At 41.1% G+C, this 27,045-nt stretch overlaps 1 protein-coding gene across 2 annotated transcripts in view; it reads left to right on the top strand.

The window, feature by feature from the left end:
- The first annotated feature begins 219 nt into the window (after positions 1-219).
- Positions 220-27,045, top strand: part of CNTN3 (contactin 3) — a 328,834-nt gene continuing 302,008 nt past the window's right edge. For both annotated transcript variants that reach the window (XM_059940197.1, XM_059940198.1), the window contains exon 1: positions 220-285. The gene's annotated coding sequence lies outside the window, so the exon portion shown is untranslated. The remainder of the gene's footprint in view (positions 286-27,045) is intronic.

The raw sequence follows: 27,045 nt of genomic DNA, 5'->3' as shown, positions 1-27,045 counted from the left end.
CCCCTCTCCCCTCCCTCCCCTCTCCCCTCCCTCCCGTGCCCGCGCCGGAGCGGAGGAAGCGCAGACAGCGCTCGCTTGGCGCCAGCAGCGGCCACAGCAGACTGGCACGCAGCGGCGGTGGCGGCTGGCGGGCGGGCGCCGCGGGCTCGGCCGGGAACGGCGCGGACCGGGGGGCTGCGGCGGCGGCGTCTCGCGCGGGCGCGCACGGCTGCCCATCGAGCCCCGGCGATAGGCGGCTGACCGGCCGGCGGAGCTGGCACCTGGTGAGCTAGCTGCCGGGACCAGGTAGGTTGGGCATGCCCGGCTCCTCTCGCCGGTCCGGGTACTGGGATGAGCCATCTGCTGGGGCAAACTTTCCGCACTGGCTTCACGGCTCCTCAGCCCCAAAGTTTGTTTGCGGGGAAATACACTCGACGGGTTGAGAATAAAAGCTGCCTCTCCTGGCTGTTTTGCTTGGGGGAGATTATTTTTCTCCTTCTCGGGAGAGGATTGGTTTCTTGATGGGAAGACTCCGCATCCTCGGCACGAGCGTGGGGTAATGCGAGGTGGGTTCCCCTGGCTTGTCCTTAGCTCAGCGGATTTGGCCAGGGAAAGTTGGGAGAAAAAAAAAAAAAGTTGTTCACTGTAAGGGTGCAGAGGAAGAATCCCAGGTCCATGGTGCAGAGGGTGGAAATGAGATAATTTTTTGCCAGAAACCCCCTTCCTGGCTTCCACCTCTAAGGATGGAGAATGCCAGGGTGGAGAATGCTTCCATTAGCGATCAAGTTTTCCGAGCTGCATTTTCTTTCCACTTTCAAATCTGCAGTCTTGGATGGAATGCCCCGTTGCGTTTATTTGCCAGGTTTTCTCTGATGGGCTGTGATCCAGTTTAATTGAGATCGGCCCCTGTTCTTGGCTGCTTCTCCGTTCTCTAAGGAGCTCTGCAAGGCTAACCAAGCAGGTACCAGAATGTCGAGAGGTCGAGATCAGAAAACCAGGAAGTGACAACTGGGCACTCCAAATCACAGCACCTTGGGGAATTTTTTTTTTTTTCTTTGTTTTGGTTTGTTTGAAATGCACAGCTTCTGGGCTCTGCTTGTGCAAAGCTCCGCACGGCTCGCCAGTCCTTGTGTCCTTTCCTGTATTGCATTTGCGTATTGATTTACAACACGGAGATGCGCCCAGAGGAATGATTTAATAACGAACGGTGACCGCTATGGGGAGGAGAGCAAATCTCCGTTCTGAGCCGAAGGGAGGGGAACAGACAGAGCTCTGGGAAAGGGGTGGAAAGTCTGTTCATCTCAAACCAAGATGTGGGGAAACAGAGCTAGAGAAAGCAACAGACAGGAGTTGTGTCATGTGCAGGAGGGCGGTCAGAAACCCCAGCTCATACAGTGAGTAGGTAAATCCAGAAATAATTTAAAAATGATTAAGCAAGAATAACTGGAAAAAAAAAAAGTAGGAAGACTGTACGTGCTGTGGTTTCTGTCTGCCCCCACAGAGATGAATATCACACCAGCTGAAAAAGAATCCTGATCTGTTAATAGGTTAAAAACAGGAATTAATCAGAACAATGATTCAGAGCCCTTCAGAGATTGAAAGGAGGAGTAATTGCCTTTGAAAGAGCTATTGCCTCTCAATATTGAAGTCAAATGTGTTACTTTTGCCTTGTTAGCTGTGTTTACTAACAGTCATAGGACTTCGGCTGCTATAACCTGGTATCTGCGTCTGTGGTTTTAACCCTTTGTGAGTCATGGTACTAGGGAGGAAGTTGTCTGCCGGTTAATATTCATACCCATTTGAGCACTGTTAGCAAAATGCCTAATATGTGCCAGTTTCTGATTACAGTAAGACAGGTTCTTGTAAATGTTGTTCATAAAAGATGTCTGATTGGGTTCAGCCTCCTTAATGGAAAGACTGTGCCAATTCTAAAAATAGTGGCTTCAGGAATTGCTGATCTTTGAATGCTTGCTTGAAGTCAGTTGAGAGTCAACATGTGGTTTGAGGACCCTGGAAAGGATCCATATTCACCAGGGACATAGAGCAAATTGCTGCACTTTTTTTTTTTTTTTTTTTTTTTACATGAAAGGTGAGGTTGAATACATATGTGTGGCCCTCCTATCTAAAGATGGGATATCGGAGGCACTGAATGGCTAATTGATCTGCAGGGGAATAGATTCAGGCAGTGGCTGCCTCAGACAATAAAATTCAGCACCACGTCCTGCTTGCTGTCTGGATGTCATTAATGTCAGCCTGAAGACATGAAGGCATTAGTTCATTTCTCCAGGAGAACTCTTAAGTTTTAAATATCCTTCACAACACAACCAAGTAGCCCAAGTGTTCCTTAAAATGGCAACAGAACATTTAATAGGACCAAAGTGCTGAGCAGTTTCAACTGGAGCAAAAGATTAGCTGCGGACAACAAGCTGCAGCCTTTCCGTTGCTGATTTATGTTCAATTTTATCACTGTCACATTTCATATATGCCTAGTTATTACAAACTAATAGCCTCTTCGCTCTGCTGGCAAAATATGTCTTTCTCTTTTGTAAGTTCCTAACTCCTTCTCATGCATTCAGTACACATCTTCCGGCTTTGTTTTAACTACGTAATTTAAGTGTCCAACTTGAAGTTCTCATTAACTCTTAATATGTTTTGTGCTGAAATAGTATATAAGTATAATTGCCCCTTTCAAACTGCCAGATCTATGTATAGTTCACTATATTGTTGCAATGCCACCAGAGAATTGTATGACTGGTTCAATGTTCTGTGTTTTCCAGTCACCAGTTAGTAAGTTGTTAGCAGTAAAATAGTGTTAATTTTATGCATTGGGAGATATTCAGATGGCAGGAGGATTAATTGATGCTGTGCATGTTTGCTTGCTATCTCTGAATTAATGATCACCACCAGTCCATCTTTAATAAGGCTTCTGATCTTAGGGAGTTACTTTGTCTCTTTGAAGGTGGGCATCTCTGAAGTGCTGCCATGGTTTTAATAAGCATTTATTAATCACTTAATGCTGGTGGACTACTTCCTTTCTTATGCTTGATAATAATGCATTCGATAATACCCTGTTCGCAAAGGTATTTGGCAGTAATTAGCTTGTTGGAGCCACAGAGCATTTTAAGATAGAACATTGCTTTAAAGTTGATGGGTTACAGATCTTAGTCTCAGATCTAATTTGTATAAAAAATTCAGAATTGGATCACGTGTGCTAAATGGTTTTTGTGAAGGACACCCCCAAGTGTCTTCCTCCCCCCCCCCCCACTCCCCTTCCCCACCACGGCATAGTCTATCTCCTAAACACTATGGAACATTCTTTTTGAAAACTTGCTGCACTAGAAGTGTACTTTTTTGTTGAAACTTTGTATGCCAAGTTTCAATCCATAGTATGGTTTTATTTCCCCCCTTTTTATGTGCATGTTGTAAACAAGAAATAAGGCTTTGTAATAGAAGTGCCGGCAGAACTTTATTGCATCTCAAACAGCTCTGCTACTTGGAATGTAAATATTTGTAGAATCTTTACTGTGCAAGAAGCTGCCTTGCAAAAAAGTGAGAAAAAAATGACTGTTTTATTAAGTAGGATAAAATAATTCAGAAGGTATGCATGTTCCTTATTGCAGACATATTGACATTTTAAGAAATAGATTATATATGTTACAACAATTCCATAGCACTCTCTTAGGTGCCTTTAGAACTCAGACTATAAATTTTCTGTGTTCTAAAACAGAACAAATTTGTCCCATTTGTTTTTCTAAATCTCTTGACTTTCAATGCCTTTCAAATGTTAAAAGGTGAGCTCTGTAATTCAAAAAGCACTTTGATTATATTTCTGATAAATAAACCTGACAGTATACTATTTATAATAGGAGAAAGAATTCTTGGGATCATTGCAGTACTTCAGAAAATCTTATTTTGGGAACTAGTGCAACTCATTTCTCGTGTCCTTTTGATTCTAACTCTGAAATATTTCTCCAATTGGCCCACTTCCCTCCACATCCACTCACATCATCCTACTCCAGGTCACTGCCTTCTCTCCTGGGACAACTGCGCTGGCTTCCCTGTCTCCTTTCTTTCTTCTTTCCCCAAATCATTCTCTGCACAGCAGGCAGGGCGGTATTTTTCTTTCTTTCTTTCTTTCTTTTTTTAATTTAGTTAAATTTAGTACTCCTCTCCTTCAAGCATTTCGATAGCTTTCTGCCACATTCTGAACTATTCAGTATTACCTAGAGAGCCACGTAGGATTTAAACACTGCCTGTCTATCCCGCCAGCATCATCTCCTCCCATGCTTTTGGGAATGAGCACTTAGTAGGCTTTTTTTTATGTCTGTGGTTTTGTTGACCTCCTTCCTACCTTAGGGCTTCTTCTGTTCCTTTGCCTGGTAGCTCCCTTCAGCTTTTACCCCCAAACACACAAAACGTGCTTGTGTGTGTGCGTGCGTGCACGCACGCACACAGAGGCACACACATTACAAATTCTGACTGGTGTTCATTGCTTCTTAGCTCACAGTTTAAATATCAGTTACTAAGAGAGGGCTCTCTTTCATTTCCTTCCTCCTCTAGATTAGGGCACCTCTGTTACGCTCTTTCTGTTCACGTCCTCCATAACTTTCTGATCATATTCCTCCTTATCATAACTTGGAACTATTTCCTTACCTGATTCCTTGTTGACTGTTCTGTAAGCCGTCTTGTAAGCAGTTACCACATCTGTTTTACTTGCTACTACAAAGCAGCTCCTATCACAGTACCTGGCTCACAGTGGAGTTTGATCCACCCATGAGAATTGTGCTTTTGGGGGTGCTGAGTTTGCAACATGTGACTGGGCACCCCTGTGACCAAAGATCCTGTCAAGAATGTCCCTGTTCAGCAGAATTCTGCAGCTGGCTTGCAAAGGGTTCTTTCTGTGGCTTCGCCCATAGTCTCTTAGATCTCTAGAATATCTACTACTTCAGACTTATTTTGTCAAAATGGAATTCATCATTTTTCTTCCCAGGCTGGTTCCAGTTTAGGTGATCTCTTCTTTCTTTGATTCTCATTGTGGTCCTCAAGGCAAGTGACACCAGTGGTCTTCAGCACCATCCTCTTCCTTTGTTCTGTAACCAGTCAACTGATTAAAAATAGAAGAACTTTTATTTGGGTTATTATGCACGAGCTTAGGGTTCAAGCACTTTATTTGCTTTACACTTCTTACCTAAATGCAGCAGATTAAGAAATGATCCTCCTCCCCACACTCCCTTTCTTGCTCCAGTCTTTCCAACACATGGTGCTATATTAATCCATCTTGTCATTGGACACCCACTGCCTAGAGAAAAACTGCCACTGATGCAGCCTGTCTACGTGAGACTTCTTCCCCTCGTTCTCCTCCATATAGAGTGTTCCAAGTACAGGCACCATCTTTAACTTTCCTTACAATTCAGTGTAACACTTGTGGCTTCAGGGTCCCTGCACCCATGGGTTCCACCCCAAGCCCCTCATTCCTGTCTCAGCTCATCTCTACCCTCAATTCACTGTTACTTCTGCCAGGAAAGCTCTTCACTTTTAAACCTGCCATTTGCCCAGTGGTACCCACCCATCTGTTCCTCCAAGAAGTCTTTACTGTCCTCCCAGACTAGATTTGAGCCCCATGCTGTCTGCTCTCACCTGTATTTTAAAATGTTCTTCTTTAGAGGGAGAATGGATTAGAGTTTAATTAACACTGTACGTTTGTTTAATATCTGCCTTTCCTGATAGTCTGTGGGTGGAGTGGAACACACATATTAGAATTTTGGTAAATATTTGTGGAATGAAAGAAAGATAGTCAGATTCTACTATAGTTATATTAAGGCATCTTTTTTTGGACTTAAAATTATTTTAGTGTATATTTAAAGATTTTTATTTTATCTTGCACAGTTTCTGGGTGACAAGTCATTCATTGACAACAGATGACTATCTTGAAATGGTCTGAATTTAGAAAATTCTCTGACAGACCTATGCCCTAAAAGAAGCATAAGCTAGGGACTTCCTTGGTGGTGCAGTGGTTAAGAATCCGCCTCCCAATGCAGGGGACACAGGTTCGAGCCCTGGTCCGGGAAGATCCCACATGCTGCAGAGCAACTAAGCCCGTGCACCACAACTACTGAGCCTGCACCCTAGAGCCTGCAAGCCACAACTGCTGAGCCCGTGTGCCACAACTACTAAAGCCCACGTACCTAGAGCTTGTGCTCCACAAAGAAGAGTAGCCCCCACTTGCTGCAACTAGAGAAAGCCCACGCACAGCAAGGAAGACACAACGCAACCAAAAACTAAAAAAAAAAAAAATTAAAAAAAAAAAAAAGAAGCATAAGCTAAAAGGTTGTCAGTACCAAGGATTGGTCCTTGGTATAATTGTTTCATTTTAGTGCGAGGGGGGTAATTTGGAATTCTCAAATTTCATTATTTTATTAGAGTAAAACATTGGCATAAGAAAGAAAGAACTAAATGACTGCATCACAACAAATCAAAAGCACTTCTTCCTAAGCGATAACTAATTACTTAAAAATGGGGGAAAGGCTTATGGGCATTAAACAATCTCACCAATCATCCTTCAAAACAGAAAGCCCCTCTTATAGTGCTGAATATACTCTACTTTTCTTTCACTGCTTCCCAGTTAATGATCTTTCTAGAAACATGAACTGTCCTGTTGAAATCATGGAAATTCCTTGGCCCTAACAGGACTTCCTGAGTTACCTGTGGGAGTGAGTCTTGGTAACCGGCATTTTAAAACTTTTTGTTTTGAAATAATTATACTCACAGGAAGTTGCAAAGATAGTACAAAGAGTTCTATATATCCTTCACCCAGCTTCCCCTGATGGTCACATTGCCTATAGCTGTCGTATGATTCCAGAACCAGGAAATTGATCCTGGTGCATTACTCTTAACTAGACAACAGATCTTATTCTGGTGTCACAATTTTTTTAGCCTGATTGCAAGAATATGTGTATACCTCTATGCCGTTTTATCCCATATATAGATTCATGTATCTAGAATTTTAATTTAAAGAACAACTATCCTGAGAGCTACAGTTTCCATGTAATCATACACTGATGTAATATTTTTGCAAGTATCTTTGAGGTTTCAAAAGTTCCAGTTCCATAGACCTTTTTCCATGCAAATATTTGTCTTCTTAAATATCATGAAATTCTTTACCTTGGAGTTGCCTGCCTGTATGTTAAAGTTGCTCTGGAAATGGGAAATCTTGGCATTTTATAAACCAGGATGTGACATTTTGGTGGTTCTCTGTGGTTATCAGTTTGGGAATCTGTGTTGACTTTCCATACTACTTTTAAAAAGTTCTGCAGGTAAGGGTGTTTATCATTGTAATCAGACTTGGACAGTATTTTTATGCCACCAGGACAGAGACCCAGCTGAATACTTTCTTGTACTTTCTAACTGAATCAGAGTCCATTATTATTTCTTACATAGAAATAGTCACTCTTTAAAATAACTTAACACATTGCAGTAGTCGGTAATGACCCTTTTCAGGCAATTAAAATCAACTCGAACAATGTAGCTAGTGATCTAATCTGATGGCTGCTACTCAGTTGGGCTGGCTGCTTCTGTGAATGTAAAGCAGCAGAAAGTTGCTGATTACCATTCCTTGTTACTAATTCTGATGAATATTCTGAGGGCTCTGGAATACAGATAAGGCACAGTTGTACCAAAGTCGGGTGCATGCAACAGTAGACAGTACCTCCCTTACCTCTATCCATCCCCTATACCCACAAAGGCATTACATTTGTATATATTAGACAGTTTGTCATTTTTCTCAACTATTCTTAGTGACTCTTTACTAGGACTTCTTTTATTTTTGCCAAGTAAAACCAACTAAGAACTGGGTATATCTGTGCAATTTGGAAATTTGAGCCTTGTGTGTCAAAGATTTTCTCTCTTTCTCACTTTTTCATACCATTAAATGAAATGTTTCTCATATGCAATGGAAAGATATACATGTTTATATTTAGTATTAATTTACTGAACTGTTATGGTGAGACCACCATGTAAAGAAGCCCAGACAAGCCTTCACTAATATTAAGCAGTAATTGCCCCTGTGGAGTTGGTTCTCTAGTACTTAGTAGAAATATGTTTTTAAAAATAACAAAAGGGTCTCGATATATGGGTTTTGTTACGTCATGAAACAAACCACATATTCTGTGAAGATGCTTATATGTGGAGGGCATATTTCCGTATAATGGGAAATGCTAGACTTATAGGCATTATTTCTTTTTAATCTAGTAGGGTCTTAATTGCCTGTTGCTGTAAATGGTTTTGCATTACGACTTGCTTGGAAATATCTTTTGTCATTTTTCTAGAAATTTCTTATGGGGTTTTCCTCCTGAATCTTGATTTTTTAAAAATTCTTACATCTGTTTATTAATAATCTGATTATTTCTTTGTCATTCTTCTCACCCACTTTGATCCCCCCCCGCACATTACCCAAGACATATATTAGAATAGGAAATAGCTTAATACCAAATCATAAATTCATAGGGTAAGAAACACATCCATTTTGTATGCTTTCAAGCCGAAGAGAATAAAATAAATGATGGGGAGGTGTTTGCAGTTTTATATAGGATTAAATGCCCATGTTATTTAAAGTTAGTTTCTTCTTCCTCCTCTTTTTCATCTCTTCTTCTTCTTAGTTTTCTTTCTTGCTTTAGGGTCATATTTTTGAATTGACTCTTCTGTACTGACCCCTAGTGCACAAATGTTTTCAATTGTCTCTAATTGAAAATATTACATATATTTGTTTGCAGGTGTTCCACCCCCAACCCCCAAGGATGGGAAAGGCAAGTCTAAAATATATCAAGTTTGACCATCAGAGAAAAATAACTTTAGAAAAAGATAAAGCACACATCAGCCCTGTGGGAGACTGTTTGCAAAGATGGCTGCAGTAATACTGTCCTTGGTACTCTGCATGGTGACGTGCTCTTTCTTCGCTTTAAGCAATGAACCTATTTCCCTTCCCTTTGGATCTGGGCTAGCCTATGGAACTTGAGCTATAAAATGTGGACAAAGTGAAGTGGCGTGATTGTGAATGCTGAGCCTCAGCCTCAAGACACTGAGATTCCATTCTTGTCCTCTTCCTGAGACCACCATGTAAAGAAGCCCAGACAAGCCTTTTTGACCTGAGAGGCCAGGTAAAGACAGTGTCAGTAGCCAGAATTGGTAGTCAGTCACGTCAGTGATCAATTAAGCCGTCAGAAGATTAAGATTACATGAGTGGCCCCAGGCAGAACTGGCAAACAAATTGCTCAGCTGATCTCAGGTCAAATGCATAATCATCAGCAAATAAATATGGTTAAGTGGTTCAATACGGGGGGTAATTTTTGCAGCAGTCACACACACATTCTAATTTAAAAAGCATATTTTTAAAAATTTAGATAAATATTTTAAAAATGTGGGGTCTTTTTTTTTGTTTGTTTGTTTTTTGTTTTTGTTTTTTTTTAAAATTATTTATTTATTTTATTTATGGCTGTGTTAGGTCTTCGTTTCTGTGCGAGGGCTTTCTCTAGTTGCGGCAAGTGGGGACCACTCTTCATCGTGGTGCGCGGGCCTTTCACTGTCGCGGCCTCTCTTGTTGTGGAGCACAGGCTCCAGACGCGCAGGCTCAGTAATTGTGGCTCACGGGCCTAGTTGCTCCGCGGCACGTGGGATCTTCCCAGACCAGGGCTCGAACCCGTGTCCCCTGCATCGGCAGGCAGACCCTCAACCACTGCACCACCAGGGAAGCCCGTCTTATCTCTGTTTTGTTATTTTATAAATGTTTTAGTCAGCTTTTCTTGAGTAACAAATGATCTGAAAATCTCAGGGGCTTCTAACAACAGATTTTCCTCACCTGTGTTACCTGTGAGCTGAGGCTCGACTCTGGGACAGCCTGGCTTCCTTACATGCTGTGGGCTGACTGTGCACCTGCCCCACGTGACTTTCCATCCTGGCGTCCAGGTTGCAGGCACAGCCATGTAGTGGATACTGTAGTGCTCCATCCAGGCCCACCAATGTAGGGCCGACGTATCTACCCACGTCTGCTTGGAATGTCAGCTGCTGGTGGCCCACCGGTTCATCCATCACCTGGGAATTTCCTTTTTTTTTTTTTTTTTATAAATTTATTTTATCTTTGGCTGCATTGGGTCTTCATTGCTTTGCGTGGGCTTTCTCTAGTTACTGTGAGCAACTACTCTTGGCGGTGCGTGGGGTTCTCACTGTGGTGGCTCCTCTTGTTGCAGAGCACGGGCTCTAGGCACGCGGGCTCAGTAGTTGTGGCTCGTGGGCTCTGGAGTACAGGCTCAGTCGGTGTGGCGCACGGGCTTCGTTGCTCGGCGGCATGTAGGATCTTCCCGGACCAGGGATCGAACCCGTGTCCCCTGCATTGGCAGGCAGACTCGCAACCACTGCGCCACCAGGGAAGCCCTGGGAATTTCCTTTTGTGTAGGGAACTGTCTCAAGCCAAGGTTATGCCTTTTCTTGGGTGATGGCTCATGCCAGCGACTGGCTGATATGGGGCAACAAAACCTGGTCCCCTAGCTTTAATTTAGGACAACTCTGGAGGGTGATCCCAGCCCCAAAAGCCCTTTGGGCCCAACTTATGCCCCCGTTGCAACTACTTTAAGTTTCACAGTCCCCCTCTGCCTGTTCTTGCTTTGTTTACTTCCTTAAACCTGTTTTTTTCAAGAGCATTTCTCCACAAACCTTCTTCGTCTCAGATTTTGTTTCTAGCGAATCCAAGTTAAGAAAGGCCCTTATGTGGGACACATTCTCATGGCAGGGGGTGGAAACCCAAGAGGCTTAGCTGAACTGTGCAGTTGCTTAAAACTTGGGCTAGAACTGGTCATATATCAGGTTTTCTAACATTTCATTGGCCAGAAGTCACTGTAAGACCAAAAAAAAGGTAAAGATAAGTGAATGTTTACAAATAATAGTATAATCTACCATAGTCTACCTTATACACACAAAATATACTTTTAGTCGCGTGTACACAAATTATGCTCACTCGCTTCACAAGAACTATACCCCAAAAGTCTTACCTAATCATTTCATCAGGCTGGAAGTCCAAGATTTTATTAAGGTCCCAGAATCTTATGAGACTGAACCAAACCATTACTAGCACATTATAGTTTCTGCTGGGTCCTGGCATATGTCTCATATCTTGATATGCTACTGAAAAACTGCATGCCCAAGACAATGGGCAGAAACGTATTCCACATATAGGCCTGGGGGTGAAGAAGGAATATTTGTGAATAAGAATACAGTTTACCTATATGATTTAGCTACTGCCGCAATGATTCTACATAAAAAGCAACCAGAAAATTTCAGTAGCCTCAAAGAAGAGGAATTTATCTAGTTCTCACTACTACAGATTGGCTGGGGTAGCTCTGCTGAACTCAGCTGGGCTTGCTTACATTTTTATGGGTGAGCTGAGAGTTGGCAGATCTTGACTGGGCTTGGCTGGGGTGCTTTGCTCAAGCTGCAGGTCTGGCTGGCTCAGGTATTTCCACATGCTATTTTGGTGTGCAAGCTAAAGGAGAAGCTCTGTGGTAGAAAATATGCTTATGCTAATTGCATGGGTGCAAAAGGTAAGTGGAAACATATAAGGTCTATTTTGATCTTGGCTTGCAACTAGCGTGCTATCACTTCTGTAGTGTTCTGTGGGCCATAACAAGAAACATGGCCAAACTCAAATTCAAGGGAGGGGAATTATCCTCTGCCCCTTAAGTGGGAGGAACTGTAAAGTCACATGGCCAAGGGCGTAGGTACAGGAAGGGGTGGAGAATTGGGGCCAATAATGCAATCTGCCATACCACCAAACCTCATATCCATTAAGCATTGTAAATTCCCTCTAGATTTTAGTTGCTTTTCAGATAAGAAACAGGAGATGTAAATGTCACTTTATTGCCCATGAATGAATTATAACTCTCTAATTGCTGCCTAAGTGGAGGAGTCCTGTATAAGGCCCAGGAATACAGAGAGGTAGAAAATACAATGAAAGCTCTCAGGGAACATATAGTTGAATGGCAAGAACTGACATGTTTTTAGAAACCTAGTGAGCAATATTATGAAACTGTGCCTAGTCATAATGCCTATGCTTCTTAATCCAGGCAAACTTCGTTTACCACTTAATAGTTTGTGTCCTTGGCTACATTAATTGACTCTCTGCAGTCTAGTTTCTTCATCTGTAAAGCTGGAATATTGGCTCCAGCTGTGTAGATTTGTTGTAATAAATACAGGAGGTAAGGACCTTGGGAGATACATGAGGCCCTTAGGAAAACTCAGTAGTTTTGCTACCTGTTGATGTTTGTGTTTAAAGTATTAGTGTTGGTGTCCATATTATTCACTATTTGCATTTTATAGTATATATATTCATAGAATAATGGAGATGTGGTTTATGCTAAACGACAAGAGAGTTGAGAAGAAAAGGAAACTGGGGTGACTATCGAGTAGAATAATCAGGGAAGGCTTCCTGTGAATCTAGGACTAGGCTGAATCCTCAGCGCATGGAGGGCTGGAAGTCAAAGCACACGCTGTTTGGTTGGTAAGAGCTGCCCTGGCAGGTTCTTGAACCAGTGAGTCATTTCCATGCTTGTCGTAGTTGAGAGCGTGTTAAGGGGCTACTTGGCAGGTTGTAAGTTGTAACAGTAGAAGACCTTGCTTTGGGCGGAGTGTCAGATATTAGCGCGTGGAGGTAGATTGGAGGCCGTGTCCTGTTGTCAATCTCAGATATTAGGAGACCAAGGAGGGGGTGGATCTAGGTAAAATCTCTCTGTAAATAGCTTTCATGTTTTTGTCCAAAAATCCTTATAAAGCTTAGCATCTTGGAATCTGTGTTACTAGTGAGGCCAAAAAGATTCATAGAATGCCTTAGATCAAATAACAGGTTAATGACCTAACCAGAAATGGAATCCATATTGTCCCATGTCTGGAAACAATGCATTTTTCACTCCAGAACAGCCTCCACTTTTGAGAAAAAAAATTATATGACTGTAAATGGCAGCTATTGACTTGTCTTCCATAGTGATTGTGAGTGAACTTTTCTACTCATCTCAGACCCCAAGGGACCCATTTGTCATTCTATGTAAGATTTCATCTCTAGGACTAAAATTGAGTTTACTTTTCAGGACCTCTTTCAGCTTCCCATCCCAGCTTAAACCTGTCTCTTCCCTTCTTTCCAAGGCGGTCTGCCCTCTGCTCTTTTGGTCCTGGAGTCTTTGATTGGCTCATTTTCCTTCTCCCTCATATGAATCATTTATTTTTTGCCTCTTTTTCTCTTCATTGTAAAGAGAGGAACACAGAATCTAACAAAAAGTTTCATCTACCACTGGTGCTTTCCTTTCCATTATTCCGCATTAATATCTGGAATCCTCTTAATGGTTTTCTCTACCCCTGTCAAAATCATATGCATGTTTTTAAAAATTCGGTTTAACGTCTCTCTTTTCTCTCTCTTTTTAGCTCAGTTAGCTTTATCTAAAGGTCTAAACCTATTTATGTTGTTTGCTTTATTACTGATAGAAACTGTTGATAATTATTTACCCCTCCCCAGGAGAGGATGATTTTTTTCCTGCCCTATTGCTGATGGCAGACTTGGTCCCTTGACTGACTTTGGCCAATGGAATGTGAACATTTCACATTTAGTTACTTCCTGCAGGGGCTCTGGGAGACAGTACTTGGTTCTGTGTGTCCTCATCTGCTTCTGCAGCCATGGAAGCCCATGTTAAGATGGAGTTTCTGTGAGCCTGGAGCCTGAGTGACTGCCATGTGCAGAGCCCTCTGTTGACCTGCAGTAGACATCAAATATAAGCATGAGATAAACTTCATTGTCACCATCTACAGAGATTTTCAAGTTATTGGTTGGTACAGCATAACCTGCCTTATGCTGGTCAATATACAACATCTACTTGGATATCTGAGAGCCCTTCAACCTCAATATGTGTAGAGTTGACCTCATCAGCATCCTGGCCAGAGTTACTTTTCTACCAGTGTTCTCCACTGTCCCCACAAGAAAGCAACACCAGGATTGAATCACTTGCTCAACCCATAAACCTGGGATTTCCTGCTGACTTCTTCTCCTTTTTGAGCCCATATTGAATTGGCAACAAGTCTTGTCTTTCCTACATCCAGAATATCCGCTGAAACTGCCCAGTTCTCTCCACCTTTAATGCCAACAGCTTCAATTAAACAACCATCATCATTTTTCTCAGTTATTACAAAAACATCCAGTCTGGTTTCTCCTGTCTCCAGTATCTATTCTTGACTATTTTGATTCTATTTCCACACTGCAGCAAGTGTTTTAAATATGCAACCCTGTTGAAATGCTTACCAAAACTTTAGTAACTTTCAGTTGACCTTAAGGTAAAGTCCAGGTTACTTGACATGGCTCCTAAGGACTCTGTGTGATCTCTCCCCTTCCTGCCCTCACTGGCCTTACTATGGGGAGCTCCTCCCTGTGCTTTCTGATGCTAGCGATGACGGACATCTTCCATTTCTTGAGCAGGCCTTTGCATATGCTGTGACCACTGGCTGGGGTACACTTCCCCACCCCCATTGCTTCTGCCCCATCCCCATACATACATTCATACACACTCACCAAGCAGCCATTGCCTGGCTCACTCCTATTCCTCTTTCAAGTTTCAAGTTAAACAGCACTTCCTGAACAGATGACAGTCTTTTGCTCTACCTTCTGTATCTCTCATTATTCTTATTGGGTGTCTGTTTTCCAGATTGAGTAGTTTGAGGGAAAGAAATTTGTCTTTCTTGGCCCCTCCTGTCGTACCCCCCCAATGCCTGGCAGAGAGTAGGCTCTCAGAAATATTGAGGCAGTTAGATGAAATCCACAAATAACCTGCAAACCACTCATGAGCCTTCCCTGTTTGAATTCTTGTAACTCTTTGTATAGTTGAGATTTTTCAGCACCGTTTAATGTGGACTAATTATGTACTAAGTGCTATGCTAACCACTTCATTTAATCTTTACAACAAATGAGCACTGTAGCTACCTTTCTCATGATGCTTATCATATTGCTCCAACATAGTTATTTCTAGATTTAGAAGAAATCTCCACATCTATATTTTAACTCTTTGTTACGATAGCATTTGGTGTACTGTATTATAATTGCCTTTATACCCCTCTATGCTATAAAATTTTCTACCTGCTGGTCACCTGTTCCTGGCATACAACCTATATCTTCGTAAGCATTCCATATTCATTTGATGAATTAATAATCATGCTTAAACTCACATTAAATTGTTGATATTACTGTGGTTAATTTTTTCTCTGTGCCTTACAACTAGAGATGCCTCACTGGAAGGAAATATTTGTTCATTGATTCTTTTGTAGAATTAATATGAATTCCTTACAATATTAAGGAAGGTAGTATAACTATGGAAATGACATGGCATTGAATTCAACTATAAATGTATCGGTTACTTTTTGCAGGGTGACAAACCATCCCCAAATTTAGTGGTTTAAAACATTGATTTTATCGTTTACAGTTGTGTGAGTGGGTTAGGAATTTGAACAGGACTCTTCAGGGATAGCTCATCTTTAATCCACGTGGTGTTGGCTGGGGTGACTTGGCTGGGCCTGGGAAATCTGAGATAGCTTCACTCACAAACTTGGTGCCTCAGCTGGGGTAACGAGTGACTGGGACCTGAGTGGGTTGCTGTCTCTCACCTGTCATCATTCAGTAACCTAGGCTTACTTTCCTTTACTTTCCACGAGAGTGAAAGTGGAAGCCTCTTAAGCTCTAAGCTCAGGACTGGCGGAGCGTCCCCTCTGCTGTATTCTGTTGAATAAAGCATGTCACAAGGCCAGTCCAGAATCAAGAGCAGGGGAAACAGACTTGATTGGAAGAAGCAGCATGGTGCACAGCATTAAGAGGAATTGTTGACTGCCATGTTTACAGACAATCTGCCACTCTAAGGGAACTCTTTATCTTCTAAATTTTCTTCTAGAAGTTTCCAAGATACTCCTAACTGGTATGGGGAATAGAAAGTCTATTCTGTTAAATTCAATGTCTTGTGATTTACTAAAAGTTAATATTTTTTGTAAAACCTGAAGTCATTTCTAAAACTCCTAAAGGACTTATCCATTCTATTTCCCTCATTATTACCACGTTTATTTTTAGTATTGCTAGAAGTGTCTAATTTTTAATGATTAAGAACAATAAACAGAAATTAATCCTGATGAGTGAATTAGAATGAAAAGTGTCACCTGCAAAGATGGCTTTGAACATTGTAAGCTTGTTTTAAGTATCTTGTGATGATACTTGATTGGTTTTAAAATTTACATAGGCAAAGTACAAATCCCTGAAAAAGAAACTTCCAAGTCCACAGTAATGCAAGTTTGCAAGAAGTTTTCTTCCTCTATGAGTGCTGCTCTAACTTTATCTGTTTTTAAAAATAAATGTGCTGATCAATGTCATGAATAATTAAGTGAAAGGAGTTGTGGGATTTGGGGCTGTTTTCTTTTTAGTAATTGTAAATTCCATTTCACAAAGCCACAGCTCAGTGGCTAGGAGGAAAAAAGTCTGGGTTCTCCTTATTCATTAAAAAAAATCTCCCCGATAAAATGGAGTTCTAGAAAGATTTTTGCTTAGAGTATAGAGATTTTTCACATACTATATTAAATCATGTGAAGAGGTTTATATGTCTAATGAAATCATTCTTCCAAGGATAATGATAAAGTTTCTTTCTGAAATGGTTATAAAAGGTGGTTTTCTGGTTCAGGACTAAACCTAGTATAAGTCTGATTGATAGAAGCTTGTATACAGTCACTCTGCATTGACGGATTCCTGTGTTGGACCCCTGAACTGATGAGATGGCGAATGGAGCCCTCTTACCCTTCTCATTATTTTGCCGCCTTAGAGTTCTATGTAAATGGAATGGATGGTGTATTTAAATTGACTGTTCTCCTGCCGGCCGGTGTACCCAGGGGGATGGGAGGGACCTCAATAACAGGGCAGCATTGGTCATGCTTCCCTTGAAGGGAAAAGGATTAATTCTGGGTCCATAAGGCACATGTTGATACCATGTTGGAGACATTGGAACTCTGCCTCAAAAACAGTAATACCTCTTAGTGACAGAATTATACCCTTTCCAACTGGAAGGACCCTTGGTGCTCAAGTCCATTGCCTTTTTTATTTTGCATTCACTGATTTGCCCAGGGAATGGGAGCCATTGATTTCAGTGCTGGTGATACATTGTGGGGTGTTTTGCTTTTGTTTTCCATACATTGTTTAATACTTTTCTGAAATAGGAAATGCTATTTGGAATATGTAACTACAGTACTGTGTTTTTAATATAAGTGCAAACACTGATGGAATTGCCCACTGCTAACAGCCCTGTAGCCTAGCACAGCCACATGGAGTGCAGTAGGATATTTCCAACAAACTGGATGCTTACAGTCTATTGAGAGGCTGCCTATGCTACTTGGCTCACCCTCATCTCTCCCTGGGCATGCAGCGAGGAGAATAAAATCTTCCGCTTGGAGTTTCATCTCCTCTTTTCCATGTTCCCTTGGTCTTTTCTCTCCTCTCTGTCTTACAAAGTGCCATGTCTCCTTCTCCTCTAGAGAGTGAATTGTCAGTCACTCTGTTCACGTTACTCCACTATACTGTGGCTTGGTGGTGGGAGGGGGTTGGGAGAAGATATATATATATATATTTGATAATTCTATTTTGTAAGAATTTTTAAGTCAGTGACACAGCTCTTACTCTCTAGGGCTTCCTCTTAGCAGATGCTCAAATAACAGAGGCAGCAGCTAATATTAATCCCGTTCTTAAAACAATACCAACCAGTGAACAGGGCCAAAGCCCTGTATGTATTTGTTTAAAAAAAAAACAAAAATCAAAATGTGTATATGTGTATGTATATACACACACGTATATGTGGCCTTTAAAGTTAAACTGAGCTTCAGTTTTCTCATCTATAAAATCAACTTTTCAGCATTAAAAGTAATACAGTTTCCGGCACAGAGATACTCAGTCCTTGGTACTTGTAATTACTCTGCTTAAATAGCAATAGTATTTTCTTAGCGTTAATGAGAATATTTTCTCTTCCTGTGAGCATATAGACTTTATAACACCGTTAGGAGTTCTGGACTAGTAGGTTGTATTTTTGGAAGTTTAAAGTCACATGTAGTAATCTTCTTTCAACCTTCCAAGTCTCTCCATTGTTCTTTGATGTTCAGTAACAAATCACCTTTGCACCAGAAGTTGTTACAAAAAAGAAGAGAAAATGGAGTTTCTGTTCTTTCAACCACTTACATGCATTGAAATTTGAGAGAGAGAGAGATGATTCAGTAGGATCTAAGGAGAAGCTATCACAATGCTAATGTGTTATGTATGTCAAACCACAAAAAAGTCATTAATTAGCCACAATGCATTTTAGACTCTGTGTCATAAATTGTTCCAAAATGAAAACAAATTTGCCAAGCTATAAAACTCTTAGTTAATTTTCCATTCAGAATTTGTGCAACATCTTCTAAAAACAAAAACAAAATTCAACATCTAATAATAAATGTTAGAATGTTGAGTCAGTTTGCATATTCATTTACATTTTAGGAAGCTAAGGTTATTTTAAAACTATATTTGTACCTAAAACCTACTAGCCACTCAGTGACTGCTAGTTTTATGAAGTGATTAAAGGTAACAATTGTTGACTTAGTAAATTGTGCATATTTTGTTCTGTAACCTTATTAGAAAAGAAGATTTCCTAGAGAGAATGTATGATCAGTGAGACATACAGACCCAGAGTTTTGTTTAAGCTCTTTAAAAGATAAGTTTATTAAGAACACTAGAGGTGAATCTTCGGTTAGGTGTGACCCACAATCATTTGCTGTGAAGAAAATTCCTATTAAGAATCTGTGCTTTGGGCTTTCCTGGTGGCGCAGTACTTAAGAATCCGCCTGCCAAAGCAGGGGACACGGGTTTGGAACCCTGGTCTGGGAAGATCCCACATGCCGTGGAGCAACTAAGCCCGTGTCCCACAACTACTGAGCCTGCGCTCTAGAGCCCGTGAGCCACAACTACTGAGCCTGCGCTCTAGAGCCCGTGAGCCACAACTACTGAGCCCTCGTGCCACAACTGCTGAAGCCTGTGCGCCTAGAGCCTGTGCTCTGCAACAAGAGAAGCCACCACAATGAGAAGCCTGCGCACTGCAATGAAGAGCAGCCCCTGCTCACTGCAACTAGAGAAAGCCCACACGCAGGAACAAAGACCCAGTGCTGCCAAAAATAAATAAATAAAATAAATAAAAATTTATATATATAAAAAAAAGAATCTGTGCTTTACCCTCATTTTCGTTCAGGGAAACAGTGACCCAGAATGTCAGCCTCATAGCCAAGGCCCGTGGGGCAGCCACATCCTGAAGTCTGAGGGCTGAGAGAAAATGTGTGTTACTTTCTTTAAGAATTACTGGATATAATTTATATATGTTTCATTTTGTTTTTGTTTTTTGCCAAGTGATGCATTTTGGAGTAGATGTATTTTTCCACCAGTTCTCAGTTCTAGGTTAAAATGAATCAACGAATCTTTTCATGTTTCATGTGGAAATCAGTAATCATTGACAGGAAGTTTCTTCCTGTTGCCCTCCTGTACACTGCTGAGCTTCTAGAACATGTGCCCTACACCTGCCGCCTTGATTTCTTGTCCTCTCCTGGTTTGGACGGCCTTGCTGTCTGCCTTCTGATCTCACCCCTATACAAGTGGCATTTCTGCGGTCACAGGCAGCTTCTTAGGTCAAGATCAGTGGTTCTGTCTCAGTCCTTGTTTCCAGGCTCTCAGTGCTATTTGCTGCCTATCTTTGCCATCGCTTTACCTCTTCTGACTTTCATACCACTGAACTTTTGGTGTTCTTTTATATGTCTGCTGTCGGGCTGATTTTCATCCTTCATTCCCTTGCTCATTGTGGATGTTATCTGAGCTTCAGTCCTTGACTGTCTTTTCTTTCTTCCCCATCTTTCTTCCATTGGAGAGTCCTTCCATCCTCTCTATAACTCTGTTATTCCTGTGTCCTGATTACGTATCGTCAGTCCAGTCCCGTTTGCCAACCGCTGTCCACCATTTCCGTCTGAATGTCTTACTGTTGATTTAAACTTGAGTGTGTCTGAAATTGAACTCATCTTTCTCCTGGGATATGGCTTCTTGACTCACACTGCCCAATTTCTGACTCTGGACCATCAAGTCTTCCCTATCAGGGGAGCCAGAAACCTTGGAGTTCCCATTGATTCTTTCCTTCCCTCCCTAACCATGCACTTATCATGCTGGAATCTTCTTTATGTTGTTCCTCAGATCCATCTCCCCCCCATTCCCCTGGTTTAGGCTTTTATTGTCATGTTACCATGGGCACATCTGCAGCCTCCCGGTTTCTCCTCTCCTCCTGTCACTCTTCATGGTACCACATCGGTTACCTTTGGACACAGCCGTGTTCACACAGCTTTCTCACTGCATGAATGTAATACCTTCTTGCTGCTTATAGGGAAAAAAAAGCTATTAACCTGGCATTCAAGGCTTCCTACATTTTGACAACAGTATTATTCTTACAGTTGCTCTCCTCAAAGTCAGTGGTTGTCCAACATCATGCACATGAACTAATACGTTGTAACATCCCCTTTATGTACTGACATGACATTTATAGTTAATACAACAAAATTATCCACATGATTTCAAAAAGGCCAACGTAAGACCTTGTGTGTAATAAAAGGAGAAATACAAGGAAATTGATTCATAATGTAATCTGTTGTTTTAATCTTTTAGTGCTCAGTTATGACCACCCCAGAAGATAAGATGAGGTTGTCTGTCCTTGCATATACTTATAATAAAGCTTGGATTGAAGAGACATTAGACAGTAGTCAGCTGAACATCAGAGACAATTTTCTTGATATTTGACATTGAACATGATAGCTAAGCAGGTATATGTGAATATATTCATAAAATCGCTGTGAATGTGGTGGCTGCAGCTGCAGACCAGTTACCTGTGAGTCAGATTGTTGACCGGGTTCCCATTGTGAGTTTTGCCAATGATGATGTGATTTTCTGACATGATGGACAACTCTTGGTATCATCTGAACATTCATTGCAAAGTCGGTCTTCCGTTGATTCACACAGGAGTTGCATCCTTATATATTAAGACCATGCAAATAGTTCTTTGTAAGCTCAAGTAATGATAGATAGGATTTTTTCTTACATAACCTTCCCATTTGAAAGCCCTATGGGAATTGCATTGCAGGACATCCAGCCTCCGTGGCCTCTGCTTTCTTAAGACCCTGGTATTCCCCAGTGAGCAAACAAGAATGCCCCCAGATGTTTTCCAAAGTATCTACACAGTCGGGTAGGGGACAGCGCCTTGAGCACTGCGTAGGCATCCCTGGCTCTGTGCTGTACGCTCACCTTTACCTGTGTGTGCCCTTCTTCTCCTGGGGAAAGTCTGCCCTCATCTGGCTGCTTCTCAAAATCCAATCCATGCCTAAGGCTTACACTCTGATCTCCCATCTGCTTAAAAGTGCCCTGTGGTAATTTAGCATCTGTATTATAATTGTATGTTTACTTTTTGTACATCAATACTGCCTCTTTTGTAGTAGAAGGTGTACTTTTGGTTGCACATGTCAGATATGCAGCTCACACTGGCTCAAGCCTCTACCCTCCACTCCCTCTAAGTGCATTGGCTCTCCTTATTGAAAAGTCCAGGACAGATTTCACTGGGCAGAATGAGACCAGGAGTTTATCCATGGTTATTGGCTAGCTCTGCCTGTATCTCCCTCTTTTCTTTTTGCTCATGTATCAGTCGGGCAGGCTAAGTCCTCAAATTCACTATAGCTTCATGCAATTACAGCTTATTTCTTGCTTGTGCTACATGTGTAACTTAAGTGGCAGGTGGAATCTGCTCATTGTAGTTACTCAGGGACCCAGGTTGACAGAAACACAATTCTGACACGTGCCTCTCTTCTCGCAATGATGTAGAAAATGGAACATGGCAAAATGTGTAATTGTCTCCAAGCTTCTGCCCGCGGGGGGTACAAGTCACTTGTGCTCACATCTCATTGACCAAAAACAGTCAAATGGCCATGTCCATATTCAAAGGGGGTTGCAGTCCTATCCTGTGCCTGAACTGAAAGGAAAAGACATGACGTTTGTGGACAGATAAGCCCTGATGTTGAACACACTTGGGTTTCCTTTGTGTTGTCATTATCTGCCTGCACTGTCTCTGCATACACACCCCCTTCCCCGTGCTTTACCTGACTCCACTCTTATTTTTTTTTAATGCTTTTTTATTCCTCCATGGAAAAAGAGGTCATTTTCTTACTAATAGAGACCAAGTTCTGAAATTGATTTTGGGGGGCCAGGTCTGGGCCATATGTGTATCCTAGAATCTGTGAGAGAACCGGGGAAGTGGGAAATGCCCCACCTGAATTATAAGTGGGGAGAGTAGCTGGGAGGGGCAGCTCTTCACAGTAAACTCAACACAGAAGAGATGGGAGGCAAAGGCAAGCAAACTCCACGGACACTCCTATGTTCCCTATTAGATTAGACATTACGTGAGCAAAGATACCTAATACTTTTTTTAATATGTCACAGGGAGTGTTTAAGATAGTACATTCCTTGAGTTGTTGGCTTTATTTATTCATTCATTCATAATATAATTATTATTATTAGGTAACCTGTATTACAATATTCATTACAGTATGTTTCAGATACTTTTTAAGTGACTTATGTATATGAATTCATTGAATCCCACAAACACCCCATGAACTAGATACTATTGTTAACCCGTTATATCAGATGGGAAAGAAGAGGCTCAGAGTGGTGAAGTAGCTCAACCAACTTCTCAGGACTACACAGTTCCGTACCGGGGATTTGAACCCAGCAAGTCCAGCTCTGTGCTCCACCACTATAGTTATTTACTGAGCAGTCACTTGATATGTTTATTAATACATTTTGCTGCAGACTACACAGTATATCCCTCATCATTAATGCAGGTTGAAAGACAGAAGGGCTGTTAATTACACAAGATCAAGGGGAGTGTTTCTGACAGACAGTGCAAGTAAGGAAGTTAATGGGGTATATATGTTTTTTAGCATTCTTCCTCCAGTCTCCCACTTTATTAATGACCTTTATATGTTTTCTTTATGAAATATCCATTACATGTTTGGTTGAAAACCTCTATCACTATAGAGGAACAAATATTCTGATAAGTGGTTTTCTCAGATCTGGAATCTCTATAGAGAAATCATTGCCCGAGGCTACACGCCCTACTTTGTTTGCTGTCTTGTCCTGTGCCAGCCAAGATAAGGATATTTTGCTTTTCTTTGTAGTTTGAAGACATCTAGCAGCTTGTCACAACTTCCAAAATCTTTGAGGAAAGGAAGTCTGAATACCAAGACAGTAATTTTACCATTATCCCAGTGGGTCGGTATTCTGCTTGATACATTGTAATTTTAACAAGGAAGTTACAAGAAAAGAATTTCATGCTGTGCCTCTGTAGAAAGGTGAAATAAAATAGAATGCAATTCCCATTTGTTCTCCTGTAGCTCATTTTGACAGCTAAGAAAACTCTTAAATGGGCACAAATAGATCCCCTTTTAATCTGTATTTATCCGATGTTAAAATTACATTTTTAGTTTTGTTTATTTCAAACAGTACAATCATTAGATTTTGTTAAGACAGCCATTTAGTATTTCAAGATGATAGATATAAAAATTTTTGAAAGTTAAGAGTTTTAATTTTACACTGTGCTTTAAAATGTGCATATACTTAATATTTAATGATCAAATCAGCATGTAATGTTTTGGTATGTCCTACAAAAAGCCAATATTTTTCCATAAGAGCTTTCAGTTCCATTGCAAGTACAACATTTAATTCAGTTTATTATACTGTAAAGGATGGTCAGTTGTTCGTAGTGTTCTGCTTGTCTAAAACCTGATTTCAAAATAAGAAATCTAATGCAATTTAAGCCCACAAATGTCAGTAAATGATTAATTCTGTAGTTGGCAAGGACTCGATTCCCACAGTTCTTTTGCAGAAAATCCATAGAGTTTAGACTTATATACCATTTTTCTTTAACATTGAAGGTAATGTGAATTAGATACTCCAACTTCTGTTTCAATCATACATAAAAGCAGTCCAGGATTTACAACTTTTAATTTGATTCTCCCCATCTCTCTAGCTTGGATTCATTTGCACAGGTCCTCACTGTGACTTGTGAATACTGACCCATCAGAATCCTTCAGTGTAATGACTCTCCATGCATGTAAAAATCTCAGCTACAATATTTTATTAAAGCAAGATATGCCACTTACTACTTTCTTCCTTTCAAAGGAATTTTAAAATGGGGAAACACTCCTCGTATGAGTTATTCAACTGGTTGGATTAAAAAAGGACAAAGCAGAAGGACCCTCTTTCTTCCCTCTGGACTTTGGATTCTGTATAAAGATATGATGCCCAATCAAGAACAACCATCTTACAGTCAAGAGGCTATTAGCCGATTTACTGAGGCTGTCAGGATGGAAAGATGGAAAGAACCAGAGTTCTTAATGATAAGGTTGAAATCCCGGCTCTACCCCTTATCCATTTGTCATCTTTGAGCTTGGGGCTTGTCTAAGCCTCAGTTTCCTCAACTGTCAAATAGGAGTGATAATAGTGTCTATTTAATAGGCATGCTGTAAGGATCATATGCAATAATACACGTAGAGCACCTTATAAGTGCAATGCTGCAGTTTATATCTTCTGACATGTTATTTTCCTATATATTGTCTCATTTGGACGTCAACAACTATATAAGGTGTCAAATTCTACTGTAAAAAATAAAATACAAAATTTATGTATTACATATAGTAATCATATATTACCATTATATTACGTATAATTGTCCATCCTGGAGACACATTTGATGAAGGTTTTTAACAATATAATCATTAATATTAGCTTTGCTGTGATTACGATGATTACGATTACCATCAATATGTGGCTCACCTATATTGTGATGTTGTTGTCAGAGTGGTTATGCAGGTAAGAAGTAAGGACTGTTAGCCAAATTTTTTTCAGGTGAGAAAGCTGAGGCTTTGAAAGGATAAGTAACTTGGTAAAAAAGTCATAGAGATTTTGGGATAGGAATCAGGGACAGGAGCCAGGACTGGAAGTTAGGACTGTCTGTCTGCAAAACCTGCGCTTAGAACCACAGTAGTTGTCTCTTACTGGACTCGAAATAAAGGATCAACGTGAAAAGCAAGCAGTAAAAATATATATAGCAATTCTGTGCTTCAAATGTATAATCTTCCTTAATAGATTTTTTTTTCCATTTTAAAATGTTGAAGTACAATTAGTATCCAACTAAATGCACAGATCTTACATGTTCAGTTTGATGCATTTTGACAGTTGCTTTTGACTACCCAAGTAATCACAAATCGACAACCACAAGATATAGAACACTTTCATTCCCCCAGAAATTTCCCTCGCGGCCCTTTCCAGTCAATCCCAGCCCCCTGGCCCCCAAGGCAGCCACTGCTAATCCTTACCACGATAGAATTATACCTGTTCTCGGGCTTCATATAACTGGAAACATAATGTATATATTCTTTATAGCAGTGGTCCCCAGCCTTTTCGGCACCAGGGACAGGTTTCGTGGAAGACAATTTTTCCACAGACTGGGGCGGGTTGGGGGGTGGAAGGGTGGTTTTGGGATGATTCAAGCACATTACATTTAATGTGCACTTTATTTCTATTATTATTACATTGTAATATATAATGAAATAATTATACAACTCACCATAATGTAGAATCAGTGGGAGCCCTGAGCTTGTTTTCACACACCACTCACTGATAGGGTTTTGATATGAGTCTGCAAGCAATTGATTTATTACGGTCTCTGTGCAGTCAAACCTCTCTGCTAATGATAATCTGTATTTGCAGCCACTTCCTGGCACTAGCATCACCGCCTTAGCTCCACCTCAGATCATCAGGCATTAGGTTCTCATGAGGAGCACGCAACCTAGACCCCTCACACGCGCAGTTTGCAGTAGGGTTCGCGCTCCTATGAGAATCTAATGCTGCCGCTGATCTGATGGGAGGCAGAGCTCAGGTGGTAATGGGAGCGATGGGGAGCGGCTGTAAATACAGAATGGGGAGTTAGTGTTTAATGGGTATAGAGTTTCAGATTTACAAGATGAAAAGAATCTAGGGGATGGATGATGGTGATGGTTGCACAACAGTGTGACTATATTTAATACCACTGAACTGTACACGTAAAAATGGTTAAGATGGTAAATTTCATGTGTGTGTATTTTAACATAATAATTAAAAAAGAAAAAAATGGAAAAAAATACAGATAAAGCTTCGCTCACTTGCCTGCCACTCACCTCCTGCTGTGCGGCCCCATTTCTAACAGGCCACAGACTGGTAGTGGTCCGTGGCCCAAGGGTTGGGGATCCCTGCTTTATAGTCTGGCTATTTTGCTCAACATCATGTTTTTCAGATGTATTTAGGTGGTATTGAGTCTATCATTTTTTTTTAATTACTAAGAAGTATTCTTTTACTATGGGGGTATACCACAAACTATTTATTCACTGGTCTCCTCATGGACATTTGGTTTGCTTTCCACTCTTGGGCTGTCATTATTCTAACTGTGTTTCTTAGATTCTGTATTGGTCTATTTGACATCTATTAATTAGAGGGCCAAACTACTGGCCAAAGTTGTTTATAACTCCCCTGTGATCCAGAGTCCGTACTCTGAACCACCTCCTTTACCTACTCTCACACACCAAGCCAGGATTTCCACTGCCCTAGATCAATCCAGAACCAGGTGCCAGACAACTGGGGGCAGTCCCTATGCCCCAGAGCCCTCTGTAATTTTTCACACCAGCCAATCCTAAGCTGTTTATGCAGCCCTGCCTTGTTCTTCCCCCAATAAAGGCTAAGGCTTATGCCTTCCACTCTCTCCTGCTTCTGCTGCTTCTCCAAAACTGGTGCTTTCCCATGTGGTCCTTTGTGGTCTGGCATGCCCCCTTCTCTTGGGAAATGTAAGCAGTGAATCTTCTTTCAGTGGCATTTTCCTCTCTGTGTCTTCTCTCAGT

This window comes from Balaenoptera ricei, chromosome 11 (assembly GCF_028023285.1).
Source record: "Balaenoptera ricei isolate mBalRic1 chromosome 11, mBalRic1.hap2, whole genome shotgun sequence".
In the NCBI taxonomy this organism is placed as follows: Eukaryota; Metazoa; Chordata; class Mammalia; order Artiodactyla; family Balaenopteridae; genus Balaenoptera; species Balaenoptera ricei.
The sequence above is the reverse complement of the archived record's forward strand: the minus strand, read 5'-3'. Positions and strand labels throughout refer to the sequence as shown.